Below are 13,490 nucleotides of genomic sequence, written 5' to 3' on the forward strand. Positions count from 1 at the left end.
TATTTCCCTCATCTATTTCTTTGACATTCTAGCAACCTCGTTAAGACGTCCGCCACTTCAACTTCTATCTACAAGTGGCAAAAACTGAAGCTGACCTTCTTCATGGAGAAACATGCCGGAAATGGCATCCGCACGTGTGAATAATTATACTCAGTGTCCAGGTAGTTTTTTCGATCATCCGATAGAAGTCGTTTCTGTTTTTCAGAGTTCGTTCACGCCTCCAGAATGTAAAAATATCCAAGGAAGTACCATTAGGAAGCAATGAAATTCAGAGCTTCTGTGGTTATTCCTTTTTCTGATTGTTTCTTTTCTTTGCCCAAAATGGATGATTTCTATATCAAATTGTTTATTCGTATTTTTTTTTTAATATTCCTTGAGATTTTCAATCAACTCGATTTCGAATTTTTTACCATCCGATCTTCTGGTTGACGTCGTTAAGAAAGAGGAACGAGTGCACAGGAAGCATGGTCGGCGTGAGCATGATTAGATCCGGTCTGCCCGATGACCTTGCCAGTGATAATAGCGGTTCGTTAAGGTGGTTGCAGTCTTGGTTTGCTTCTGTTTCGATTTCCAGCGAACTCGTCAGCCGGCATGGCTTCCGAGATGCTCCCCCTGAAACAAGTCGAAAAGAAATAATTAATGGACTCTCTGTTCGATTGTACGTGGATGACAAGCTGACCGTAAAAAGAAATATACAAATACGATTAGAAAATATAATCCGAACCCCTTTCGGTTTGATCTGAAGGTTTCTTTTTCTAGATGGAACCAAAGATTCTTATCTGGTTTATGGTGAGCTAAGGAACTCTTTGAAAACAGCATTTATAACTTTCGAAAAAGAGACAGGTATTTCTTGCGCGAACAATTGAATAATTAATTCGTTCTCTAAATATCCTTATCTGTTGTTCCTAAAATACATAATGATTGGAAGCTTCTTACGGGAAGCGCAATCAGCCGCTGATATCATTGAAGTCGAAACGCCATTAAAACCATATTACGATTCGCATGCGACATGCTCCATTCATGAAAACACAAAAGCAATAAACAAGTACAAATCAACGAAATAAATCCTCCGAGAACGAGACGTTACAGGAATTATACCATTGCGAGGATACAAAAGACTTGCTCATGAGCTACTTCCTTCAAGTAGTCGAGCGGTGTATTTTCCGGTCGTTAACTTCCATATAATGGGATATTAAAGAGTACGGATACAACGCTGCTATTTTTCAACTGTTCATTATCAAATTACGCAGCGGGAATCGTTGCAACGACAAAACTGTAACGACTCGTACCTGCGTATCTTCCATTTAGCTGCGGTAAACGCTGACTTGTCTGCGTTTTTTTTTCACTTCCTCGTTACGGAAACCAGGAAAAGTGATTCACAATACAGTTTCTAACTGTACTTCTCGCGATTCTTTCTTAGAAACAAGCAATTGCTTCTTTTCAATTTCCTAAATCTATAATAAAACAGTCCATTCCTTGAATAGAAATTAACTTTAAAACTTTAGGCGCATACATTGTACGTATCGTATGTATGTATTTTGATTTGAAAAGAAACGCGGCAAACGCCTTTGAAAAGACGTTAGGTTTTCAACGCCTTAACTAACTTAATTCCAGCGAGTTGTAAATCTGCTGCATCTCCAACATCTGAATATCAATCTTTTACAATGACTTGTTCTCCAATTTATTAAAATTACATCTCTCCCGTTGCACCGACCTTCTTTAAAGGTTCCCGCGGCAGGTTGAACTCGCATCACGTATCTTCCCTCTTCCTTCCACCCCCTGTTCCCTTTCTCTTTCTATCGGACGGGAAGAGCGGGAACGCTTAAAACGCGCGAATCACGCGAGCGCCTCACGATTTGCGAAACATCACGTGAAAATCACCGATCCGATCTCCGTGCGCGCGGTGCACCGTGGGGGTAACGATTAAATCGACAGGATATACTTTATTGGCTATTCCGTTATTACAGGCTGTAGTTGGCGGGGAAATAGTCACTATGGATCGATGAACTCCATTGTAACAACGCACCTTCGAATTGCATCGGAAACGCTTCTGTATTGCGTCCACCGTATAACCTATCATCGTGTGTTTAGGGTAAATCAGTGGATCGGAAGTTACGTTTCTATGTTTCTCGCCTGTCAGTATAATACTGTGCAAGAGATACAGCAAGATCCTAAAATCATTCGAGTACAAGTAGCGTAAAATGGTCGTTTAAATTTCAATAAATTAACTATTCATACGTTAATTGTACGCGGTCAGGATTAAGGGGTACGGCGATGGAGAAGATTTTGTTAGCTAGATGTTGAGTAAATAATCGAAGATGATAATTTTATAAATGTTTCGTATTTATGATGATGGAAAAGATTTAATTTGAGTTACGTTACGTTTGAATAAGATAGACTTTTCCAAGAGTGGAGGATTTGTAGAGATAGTGGACGTAATAGTAGTATGATTTAATACTTGATGTGTCTTTTTTTTCTTTGACATATAGGTCACTGTGGGGAGTAATATTGATCTAGATATAACTATCTTTTCTGAGAAGTACGTATATGCTTATGGGAACTATGTTTGGTTAATCAATAGAGCCATTCTTTTGAGAAATTGAATCTAGAAGAATTCGACGATACTTTGCCTTGTTTCAATAGTACATCATTTTAAAGAAACGCCTGCGATTATAGTATATAATTGCACATAGGTATATGCAAAATTGCATTTTCAAATAATTAAATAAAAAATATAGGAATGTATCAATGGGAAGAATATTTGTTAAAGATCTTTCCTTTCTAATCAAATTCGTCCAACAACCCCATTCTCGTCAAACATAAAATGAACGGTGCCTTTCTCAAAGAAACAAGAAGAAAATTGCTGTCGTTCTAAAGTTCTTCTCCATTGCTAAATTACCGTTCGTGTTTCTAGTTACACTCCAATTATTCGATTGTAAGAAGCAAGCAATCCCTCCATCCAAGGGCTAGATATAGTTTCTCGAGTAGTTCTCTTCAATACCGTTATATCGATGAACTCTTTTTGAATAAAGTTCACATTTATAAAGCAAACACAATAAAATACGACAGGACAATTGTAATCGATAAATAACATTTTATTAGGATATTATAAGAAGCTAAGATATCGAGTTCTAATTGTGAATATCAAGCGCTCGTCGTTTGAGGAGATTACCAATATTTTCTTCCTTAACAATATCAATTACGAAGTTTCGATACCGTTTATGACATTAAGATCTCTTGATAAAGTTGTATCGTTAAAATCTTACTGTTCCTAGGGAAAATATATAGTTAATATATATAGTTAAATATATATAGTTAAAACCGGAATATATATAGTTAAAACTTCCAGAGGAGCATCTCGCAGACAAATTATTGATTGTTAGTGTCGATTGACTGTAATCGATATTTGGTGCGTGAAGTTGTATGTTTCGTGAACCTGCGTTGATGCAGGGATTCTGTTGCAAATCATAAACTAAAGAGCCACTGGTCAAGGTGAAAGAGGTTCAATAAATCCAGTGTTAGTGTAATTTGACACTTTATGTGCACCGGGTGTATGCAAACAGAGTTTGATGTTCTGAACACCACGGTTGTAAGATTTTATTGAGACCCCAGTATTGTATCCGCACGGTGTGACCCTCTGTTGATGATTGCCCTCTCCACCAGCCGTTTAGTCTCATCTGTCTATCGTGCCTTACCGGCCAGGGGGTTTCCCTAACATCTGAGATATCAGATTTGCAGCTCGGAGAGGACAGATAATTCGGAATATCCCAAAGAAGGGCAAGGTACTGGCCGAGCCCCAAATCACTTACATAGAATTACTTACATAGAATTATTTACATAGAACAATCACTTACATAGAATTTTTTTTTCTTTTCTTTTCTTTTCTTTTTTATTTTCTTGTTGAAATTATAATTAATTCTCACGTCGAGAATTTTCAGTTACTTTACTTAGTATTATGCAGTGTTAGCTGATTATTAATAATAAGTTAAGACTTATTATAGATAAATATAATTTACTCACATAAAATAAATTCATTTAATTAATTATGAGATTAATTCACTTACATAATTATGACATACAAGTAAATTTTATAACCACAAATTTTTAAATGTTATACTTTGAATCTGTTCTTACATTTAATTTTAATTTTAATTTAAAAAAAAACCTTACAGCCAGTACCTCTAAAATATTCAATAAAAATTCTGATGAAACATTAATTGAAACATCTAAACGCAACAGAGAATGGATATAATTATACAATTTTCCAATATTTCAACATTCATTCATGTACATCGATTTTTATTATCACATTTGTTTCATATCTGAAGAATATGTATTTGTTGGCATCAAAATATTCTCTGTTTCAATCCTTGGTCATTTTAGATCGAGACTTCAAAATCTTCTTGATTAAAATTCTTAAATTTTTTTAAATGAGAATCATTAATTAGAGGACAAAAAGTTGTTTCAATTATTTGAACATTCTGCTATTCATACAATAACATATTTCATTTTAAATTAAAACGAGAATAAATACTATTGTGTATAAATTTAATAGAACGACACACGTGATTTGTAGTCAACACTGTGACAGTTTGTGCAATTACCTTTTAATCGAGTGGAAACGACAGCATTTTCAAATTTCTATTAACCAACGGTATTATCAATCAATTTTAACAATGATTGAAGGTTGCAAAATTAAATATAAAATGATTTATTAATAGCATACGTAGTGTTAAATTTGCAAACAAGCAGCGTATCTTTTAAGAATAATAAAGACACCAGAAAATAAAGATAATATTCTAATTACATTGCAAATTAATGAATAATTTAAGAAATGTATTTTTGTTATATTAATGTATCACAGATTCTAGGTAAAGTATTAATTTAATTTACTTATTACTTAGGAGATTGTATTTGAAATATAGTTACAATTTGTAAGGTGTAATCAGCACACCTTTAAGCTAGTAGATATTTGGTAGCAGTTCTCAAGTCTTTGTGCAATATAGCACAATTGAGTTTAACCGAGTTTAATCCCTTTGACCAGCCAGCTTCCAATTTCATTTATGGCATAATCTCCTGACAATTTCATGCCCTTCAGAAGAAACACAATATCCTATTATCGTTTTGTGATCGTTGAATATGATCACTCTAGCGTTTTAATCTCCTTTCTATGTATGATGCGGGTATACCGTTTTCTGTTGTTTTTAGATTCAAGTGACGAAAACTTATGAAATGATATTTTAAGTTTAAACTGATCAACTAATTTAATTAATTGATTTATTGTAGCAACAATGGTAAATTGTTTAAATAGAGAAAGAAATTTACAACGAAAAATGTATGAATGTAATATTTGAAATCTAAAATGATAAATTATTATGCGAAAATAATAAAACTCGCAATGTCAGCACATGGTCTCATTAGAACGTGTTTAACGAGCGTAGCGTAGGCGTGAAAATGAAAACGTTGAGGCTCTCGTGGTGTAAAAAGGCTAAATTCCTCATAAAAATACAAGAAATGAGAGGGAAGGTTCGCCCTTGAACACATAAAACCAAAAAAAAAAAGAAAAAAAATAGAAAAGGAAAAAAACCACAAATTTTAGTGAAGCTATTTTACTGAAACTTATTATATCATTTTAACAGCTATATATAAAACGTTGAATTATTTCCTTTCGCGCAGAGCAATTTTATTTCAAATTTCTAGCTTCAGAATGATAATTACGTATTTGTAATTATCAACAAGCTTTAAAAATATGGAATATTCAGCCAGATGAAATATAGGTAAAGTATTTAGAAGAAAACAGATTGAAATGTTTTATGTAAAACGATTAAATTAAGTGGTTGAGTTTGAAAATTTGACTCGGTTTAATAATTCAATGGAAAAAATATTCGCCCTATGAAAAAAAATTCATGTTCCTGTCGATATATCGGCGAGGTGCTCCTCTACTTTCGACTGCTCTGCAATTCAAATGCAATACTCGAATATACATGGCGAAAGAAATGGAAATTGAGTAATTTAAGGGAACCAATTACTCTCGCGTCGACGTAACTTCAAAATGTTTCACGTGTCGGTGTTTGCGAAATGAAGTTCGTCGTTATCCGATTAACACGCTTGCAGATGCGTTCTTTTTGTTGCAAAGTAAATGAACAAATTGTGAACAAATAATGTTTACAATTACATCAAAATTAATGTCCTAAACTTTACCAAGAATTATTAAAAATCCCTGCGTATTGCTTACGTAATGTTGATATTGAGTAGTACCATACATAACCTCAACATTATGATACTTACAAACATCGCTAAACAAGTAGTGCGAACGATGTCGAGTAAGTATTCACTATGTAAAAAGTATTTATAGATAAAAAGTATGGGAAATATATAACCGAATGTATTTAACTTTTCCAACATTTTAGCATTTCGCTTGGCGTTGGTACAACTTGAAGTAAATGAAGTAAAACGCAAAAATGTAGAGCGGGCAGTTTCCTACATTTCTAGCGCAAAAGAGCACAATGCTGATATTATAGCTCTTCCTGAATGCTTTAATTCACCATATGGAATACGTAATAATTTGTTTTTTTTTCAATAATTTACTATGTGTGTAACAACTATATAGAAAAAGTAAAAGTAGACAAATTACCTTTCCGTTTATACTTCCATAAAGATTGTGAATTGAGTCGAGAATATAGGATTTCCCCATTTTCATGATTATCGTGATTTTTGTATAAATATATTTTTTAAGATACTAATAATTAGGTACTTATAAATTAGTATTATCAATTATTTTGCATTTATAATTCCGCCTCTAGTATAAGTGTTAATTGAAAACTAACTTTATGTTTCAAAAAGTACTAGCAAAGTCGTTGAGTAACAAGCCACTGATGCTAACACAAATAGCATTGTCGTAATTAAATATTTCTAAATATTCATTTTTCATTTTGAACCTGTAGAAACAATTTATTATATATACTATTAGCTAAGTAATTGCATATTTAATTAAGTCGAAATATAAAACTTAGTTATTTTAATAATTTAAAAAATAAAAAACTGACAAACATTTCAATTTAATTTATGGTTGGAACAAAAGACAGTTATTCTTCATTAATTGAAATATTGCAATGCAGAGTACTTTCCAAAATACGCCGAGAGTATTCCTGATGGTGAAACGAGCGTTGCTTCATCGAACGCAGCTAAAGAAAACAACATCTATGTAGTTGGTGGTACGATGCCTGAAATAGAGGGCGCTAAATTGTACAATACCTGTACTATTTGGGGTCCCGATGGAACTTTGATAGCAAAACACCGAAAGGTAAGTAATATATTCCTTTATGGCTTTGAATTTGAAAATATTGGGGTGAAGAAAGTGACTCTATCTAGGAATAATTTAGGAATATACATATGTACATACGTATACTATAACCAATTCTATAATTTACGGTTTATAAAATACGTTATGATACGGGAAACGCCCATTTTTGTTGTAATGTGTTTGTGTTGTATAAATTTTTCACATACTTAAAATATTATTATACTTATTTTTTCTCCTTTTTAAACATTATTAAATGATAAGATTTTTTAATAAAAGAAAGTGATAAAAACGCTGTCAGTTATTAAATAAAAAATAATTAAAGTTTAGGAGTTGGTAACTTTGATATTAAATTACAAAAGTTGCAGCAATAGAATTAGCGACCACATTTTTATGTTATTAGGTACATCTATTCGACATCGACATTCCTAATAAGATTACTTTTCGAGAGAGTGATTCACTCAGTCCTGGTAACTCCCTAACGACGTTCGATGTGAAGGGCTGCAAAATAGGTATTGGCATTTGCTATGATATTAGATTCGAGGAAATGGCACGCATTTATCGGAACAAAGGTACAGTAACTTAATCGATCAATACTTAACTAGCAAAAAATTAAATATCTTTCTTAAATATATTCTATATAAAATTAATATAATCTGTAACTCTGTATAAAAAGAAGCTTAATTTAAAAAACCAGTATATTTGTTGAAAATGAAACAAATAAAAGAATTAAAAGCACAATAAGAGGACTGTCCTCGCATATTCAGAAATGATGGAATGTGAACCGTGCAACTACGAAGTTAATTGGTATTCGGTGGCTTCATATTTCCTGCTTCTCTGGGTTAGGTTGCCAAATGCTGATATATCCAGCGGAATGATAATCAATTATACGTTGCCTGCATATCACCGGCTCGTGTTCCTTAAGCAAGTTACGTCGCATGGGGACATACACAGTTGACCAATCCCTGAGGAAAGATTCTTTACGATTTGGAAACTCAAGAGAATATGGCAGTCACCGATATCGGTAATTTACAGCTTAAAATTAAAAGCGAGAGATCCATGATGTAATTAATTTTTAGTCTCGTTAATTTATCGATTTAGCCATCTTCCTCTGTATTTGTTGAATTTATTAGTAAGCATTACTTATTACTTCGTATGTTTCTTTTTTCTATCAGATCTAAAAGTTGTTGAGGAAGTAAGGGCTCAGATACCTACATTTTCTCAGAGACGTACAGATTTGTACGACACTGTCTGTAAGAAGGAGTAACTCTACACTAAAACAGAAAATGTTTTTTTATAATATTTCTACTACGATATCCTTTTTTTGTGAATTATTACTAATTTCTTATCATTTGTACTGAATGAGTGACTCAATTAAGAAAACCAAAACGTTATAAATAATAATCTGTATATCTTGTGTATCAACATGTAATTGGATATTATAATAATATAGGATAATAATATAGGAGAATAGTAATATAGAAAAAAACTACATGCTTTTAAACACCTTTAATATCGATCACATAAATTGTTATAATTCACAATGATTACGCATACATAAAAGACCCCTTGATAGTAAAATTTACGATCAAAAGGCAATTACGTATCGTTTAACAACATTTAATTTATAACACCTTTTAAACATTTAGACAGATTAACACATAACACTTCTTATATATATATATACATCAATTCGAAGTTATCAGCTTGGAGAAATTGGTCGATTAATACCTGTAGATTGTCTGTCTCGATGAAAGACTTAAAGAGAGCAAAAACATGATAATGCCGCTAATATAATATTCCTTCTTTCTCGTATCTGTCTGCCTCTCAGGTCGTTTTACTAATTACAATAAGTAATTTCGACTTCTTTGCGCTCTCTTTTAACGCATTCGAGACCGAAAGAAATTCATATCAATCAGTAGGCAAGGGTATAGTATACATATTTTATATATAACTTATGTAGTAATGTATATATCATGTTAATTTCATATTTTTTTCAATATAGAATTATTATTATATATATATATGTCGGAGATGAAAGAACACCGGAGCCTTTGGAATTTTGGATAACCCCGCAACATTGTAACCTAGAGTCTACTATAGCTGTAATTGAACAATTGTAGTTATTCAACCCGATTGTAATTATTCGAGAATTGTGATAATGAGCTTGGGCTCGAGGCGACTGTCAGTCGCCGAACGTAGCCGCGGTCACGGGATGAACGCTTTGCCTAACAAAGGTATGAAGTAATTCTATAGCTCTCCTTAAAAGAAATATTTGTGGCGACACGCGACAGTAAACATTCCAACGGTTTCTGTCCCGTGGCTCGCCACGTGCAAACCTTATTCTTCGAGTAAGATGATTGCCAGATGTCGATGCGTCTCCGCAGTACATGTTCGGCTAGCCCGAGGGCCCGTTATAAATCTTAAGGTTTAGTTAACTAAAGTCCTTCAAACAGACAAACAGTCTTTGTCCCAACTACGGGAAGATAGGGAAGACATATTTTTCAACGAGCGGCGTCTCCCACTAGCAACTTTCCCTCGAGGGCGGCTAGCATCCTTTTCTAACCACCGATATGGAGATTAACCAATTAGCAGCAACACTTTCTGAACGAAGGCTTTTCTCGACGAATCCGATGATCTCGTATCCTTAGACACACCCCGTTATAGTTTTCCTGTGTGGCATCATCGGGACGGGAAAGGCTTTCTCGCTCGCGATCTCATCGATCCAAGAGTAACGCCTTCGCGATCAGTGATTATTCTCAGACTTAGACTTTGTGAGTACGTTCTGTTGTCATCCCGTTGACCGCGGATTCGTTATTGAACCTAGGATCATTGTCATTAGTATCTCGAGCACCTAACTACCGCGGTTACTTGTCCGGTTCTATAATAATCGTATTTGCACTAGTCAATGTCTTCTCTATTGCATAACGACAACGTGTAACCCAAACGAAGATTCGTTTCACGCCCCTAACCCTAATTCTAATGTAAACCCGACATCAGAAGTGGGATCAGTGCCGGTTATAACAGTGCAAGAGTTTACGACCATCGTGCGCGAGTTAATTCCGTCGCTAGTGCAAAATATCGAGTGTGGAACCTAACAATTTTTCGACTCCGCTGCATGGTGCGCAGCTACCAATCTGATTACGGAGGAAAATCCTTTACAAAGCAGTGCCCCGAATATAATTTCAATACCGAGTGTCGAATCGACTTCTACGTAGTGGAGGCGCTAACTGGTAGATCAAGCCATCCGGGTGAGTCATTTCCATTTTACCCTGATTTCGGAGCCGAGTGTTCGCTAATTAAAGAATCCGTAGTCTTGAGAATTTCTGGCAAAAGAACGATTGATATAGTAGTAATGCGAGGAATAAGAGATATTGGTACTAAACGTATCGCTCAAATCTTGTCCGTTGCAGGTGTTAGTGGTTAGAGATAAATTTTTCATGTCCTCGCTGATAGTTATTTAACAATACGATATCGCGATTACTCGTTAAATTTTAAGCCAAGATTTTGACGTAATATTACACAAAATAGCCTCGCTATGTGTAAAACAAAAATAATTCATGCCCGTAATAAAACCGCTGAAAACGAGATCGATGTCAATGAAGTTGACAATGAGGTACGTGGTAGTGATAAAAGTCGATTAATCTTTCTTTTCGAAAATTCAGAGATTCATCCGTTACGGGTTCCCTACGTACTCGTACAAAAAAAATACAGGACAGTTAGAAGTACAATTAATTGATCCTAACATCGCCGTACAAGGAGTCCTAATAGACTTCGCGAGCGCAGAGTAGTACGTGATAGAACAAGCGACTTAATTACAGCCAAAAATCATAAAGCCTAGTAATTCACCGTTCGCGAGCCCCGTGTTACTCGTGAAGACGAACAATGGTTCAGATAGATGATAGGTAGATTTTCGAGAACTAAATAAATACACGGTCGCGGATCGGTATCGTTTACCCCTCATTGCGGATCAAGTCGCGAGATTGCAAAAGCGAGATATTTTATTATTCTGGACATGGCCAGTGGGTTTCTCCAAACCCCTATTCATCCTAATTCTAGGAAGTATACAGCCTTGATTACCCTCGATGATCAATTTGGATAATAAGTTGTTGTTTTCTTCGAATTCTTTTGTGCCTTTGTTCGATCCATTCGATGTCCTTTATTTGCATAACATAAGTGCGTGCGCGTTTAATGTTTCTTCCGGAAGTCATTTTCGGGACGGCGATACTATGCTGACTCCGTCGAAAATGGGGATTCTTATATTTTCGGACAATCCTAATAATTTTGCAACTCATACTTGTCTAAATATTCTAATATTTATGTTCTTCCTTGCTACCATTTTGTGTAAACCATCAAAGCGTTTACTACGGAAATCCTCAGGAGTAGTGGCATGCCAAGTCTTCTGTAGCATTTGACCCTTTTTAATTATGGTGACATAAGAAATCATTTGGTCGAAGTGATCTGTACTACACTTTCCTTCATTGTATTCAGCAGCGGCTGCTGACTTCGATGTTGCGAACAAACAAAACGAGAGATCATTCTTGAGATTCCTTTGAAAACACGTATAACAGCCGACGTGCCATTCGTACGTTATCGCCTATTTGGACGATGTCCTAATTATTGCCGACGCGATAGATCAAGCCCTAACAGGATTGCACACCGTACTAGATACCCTTGTAAAAGCCGGATTCTCCTTTAACTTTGCAAAATGTTCTTTTCTAAAGGCATCGGTACTCTATTTGGAATATGTAATTTACGACCTAGAAGTTTGTCCCAACCCGGGTATAATGCACGCCTTGAGTTCTTTACCTGCGTCAACGACCGTCACACAGCTTAGGCAGTTCATAGGTTTAGCCTTTTATTTCCGAAAATTCGTCCCTAAATTTTCACGGGTAATGAAACCCTTGTATGCGCTTACTTCCGATAATAAAAACATGACTTGGACAGATAGGTATGGAAAAATAAGGCAAAAGGTAATTTCCGCCCTGACCGACGCGCCGGTATTAATGGTATTTGACCCGAACTACCCGATAGAACTTCGTATCGACGCTAGTTCGGATGGATATGAGGTTATTTTAATGCACAAAATTGAAGGTAAAAATAGAGTAATAGAATATTACAGTATAAGAAGTAACCCTGCGGAATCTAGGTATCATTCTTACGAACTAGAAACGTTAGCAGTTGTGAACGCCGTCAAGCATTTCCGTCATTATCTCCACGGACGAGAATTTCTTGTCGTCTCCGATTGTAATCCTTTGAAGGCATCCAGTAGTAAGGTAAATTTAAATGACAGGGTTTACAGGTGGTGGGCTTACTTATAAACTTTTACTTTTGACATTCTGTACCGGGAAGGTAAACGAATAGCCCACGTAAATTTTGTCTCGCGAAATCCCGTAGACTTGGATCACCTTACGATCAACGAAGTCATAGAGAAGGAAATCAATCTGACCGAAATCTCCGAAGACTAGCTATTAGTGGAATAACGTCGCGACTCCCAAATTTCTGGGATCGTCAATAAATTACAGAACGAAGAGCTCGCGGAAGACGTCGCGAATACGTATGAGTTACGGTCCGGTACCCTTCATCGTAAAATACAGAGAAAAGGCAGAACTCTCTGCTTGTCCATTGTCCCCAGAGGTTTTAGATGATCTGTTATTAACCATGTGCAAGAGTCAATTATGCACTTAGGTTGGGATAAAACGCTTGAGAAACTGTGCGAGTGTTACTGGTTCGAAAGAATGGCGGAGTATGTTCGCCAATTCGTAGAGAACTGTCACGCTTGTCAAGTTTCGAAGGCCAGTTCAGGTAAAATACAAGCTGAATTACATCCTATACCTAAGACCAGCATACTTTGGCATACAGTTCACGTGGACATAACGGGCAAACTAAGCGGTAAAAGTGGTTCGAAAGAGTATGTCATTGTTTTGGTCGACGTCTTCACTAAATTCGCATATCTGCATCATACTTGTAAAGTAGATTTCCTTAGTACCGTTAAAGCACTTAAGTACTATATTTTTATTCGACAGTCCCTGCCGGATAATAGCGGATCAGGGAAGATGTTTTACGGGCAAAGAATTTCCAGACTTTTGTCAAGATAAATACATTAAACTCCATTTAATTGCGACCGGAGCTAGTAGGGCCAACGGACAGGTAGAGCGTATTATGAGTACGCTAAAAAAAAAAAAAAAAA

The sequence above is a fragment of the Bombus huntii genome, unplaced genomic scaffold (genome assembly GCF_024542735.1).
Source record: "Bombus huntii isolate Logan2020A unplaced genomic scaffold, iyBomHunt1.1 ctg00000058.1, whole genome shotgun sequence".
Classification (NCBI taxonomy): domain Eukaryota; kingdom Metazoa; phylum Arthropoda; class Insecta; order Hymenoptera; family Apidae; genus Bombus; species Bombus huntii.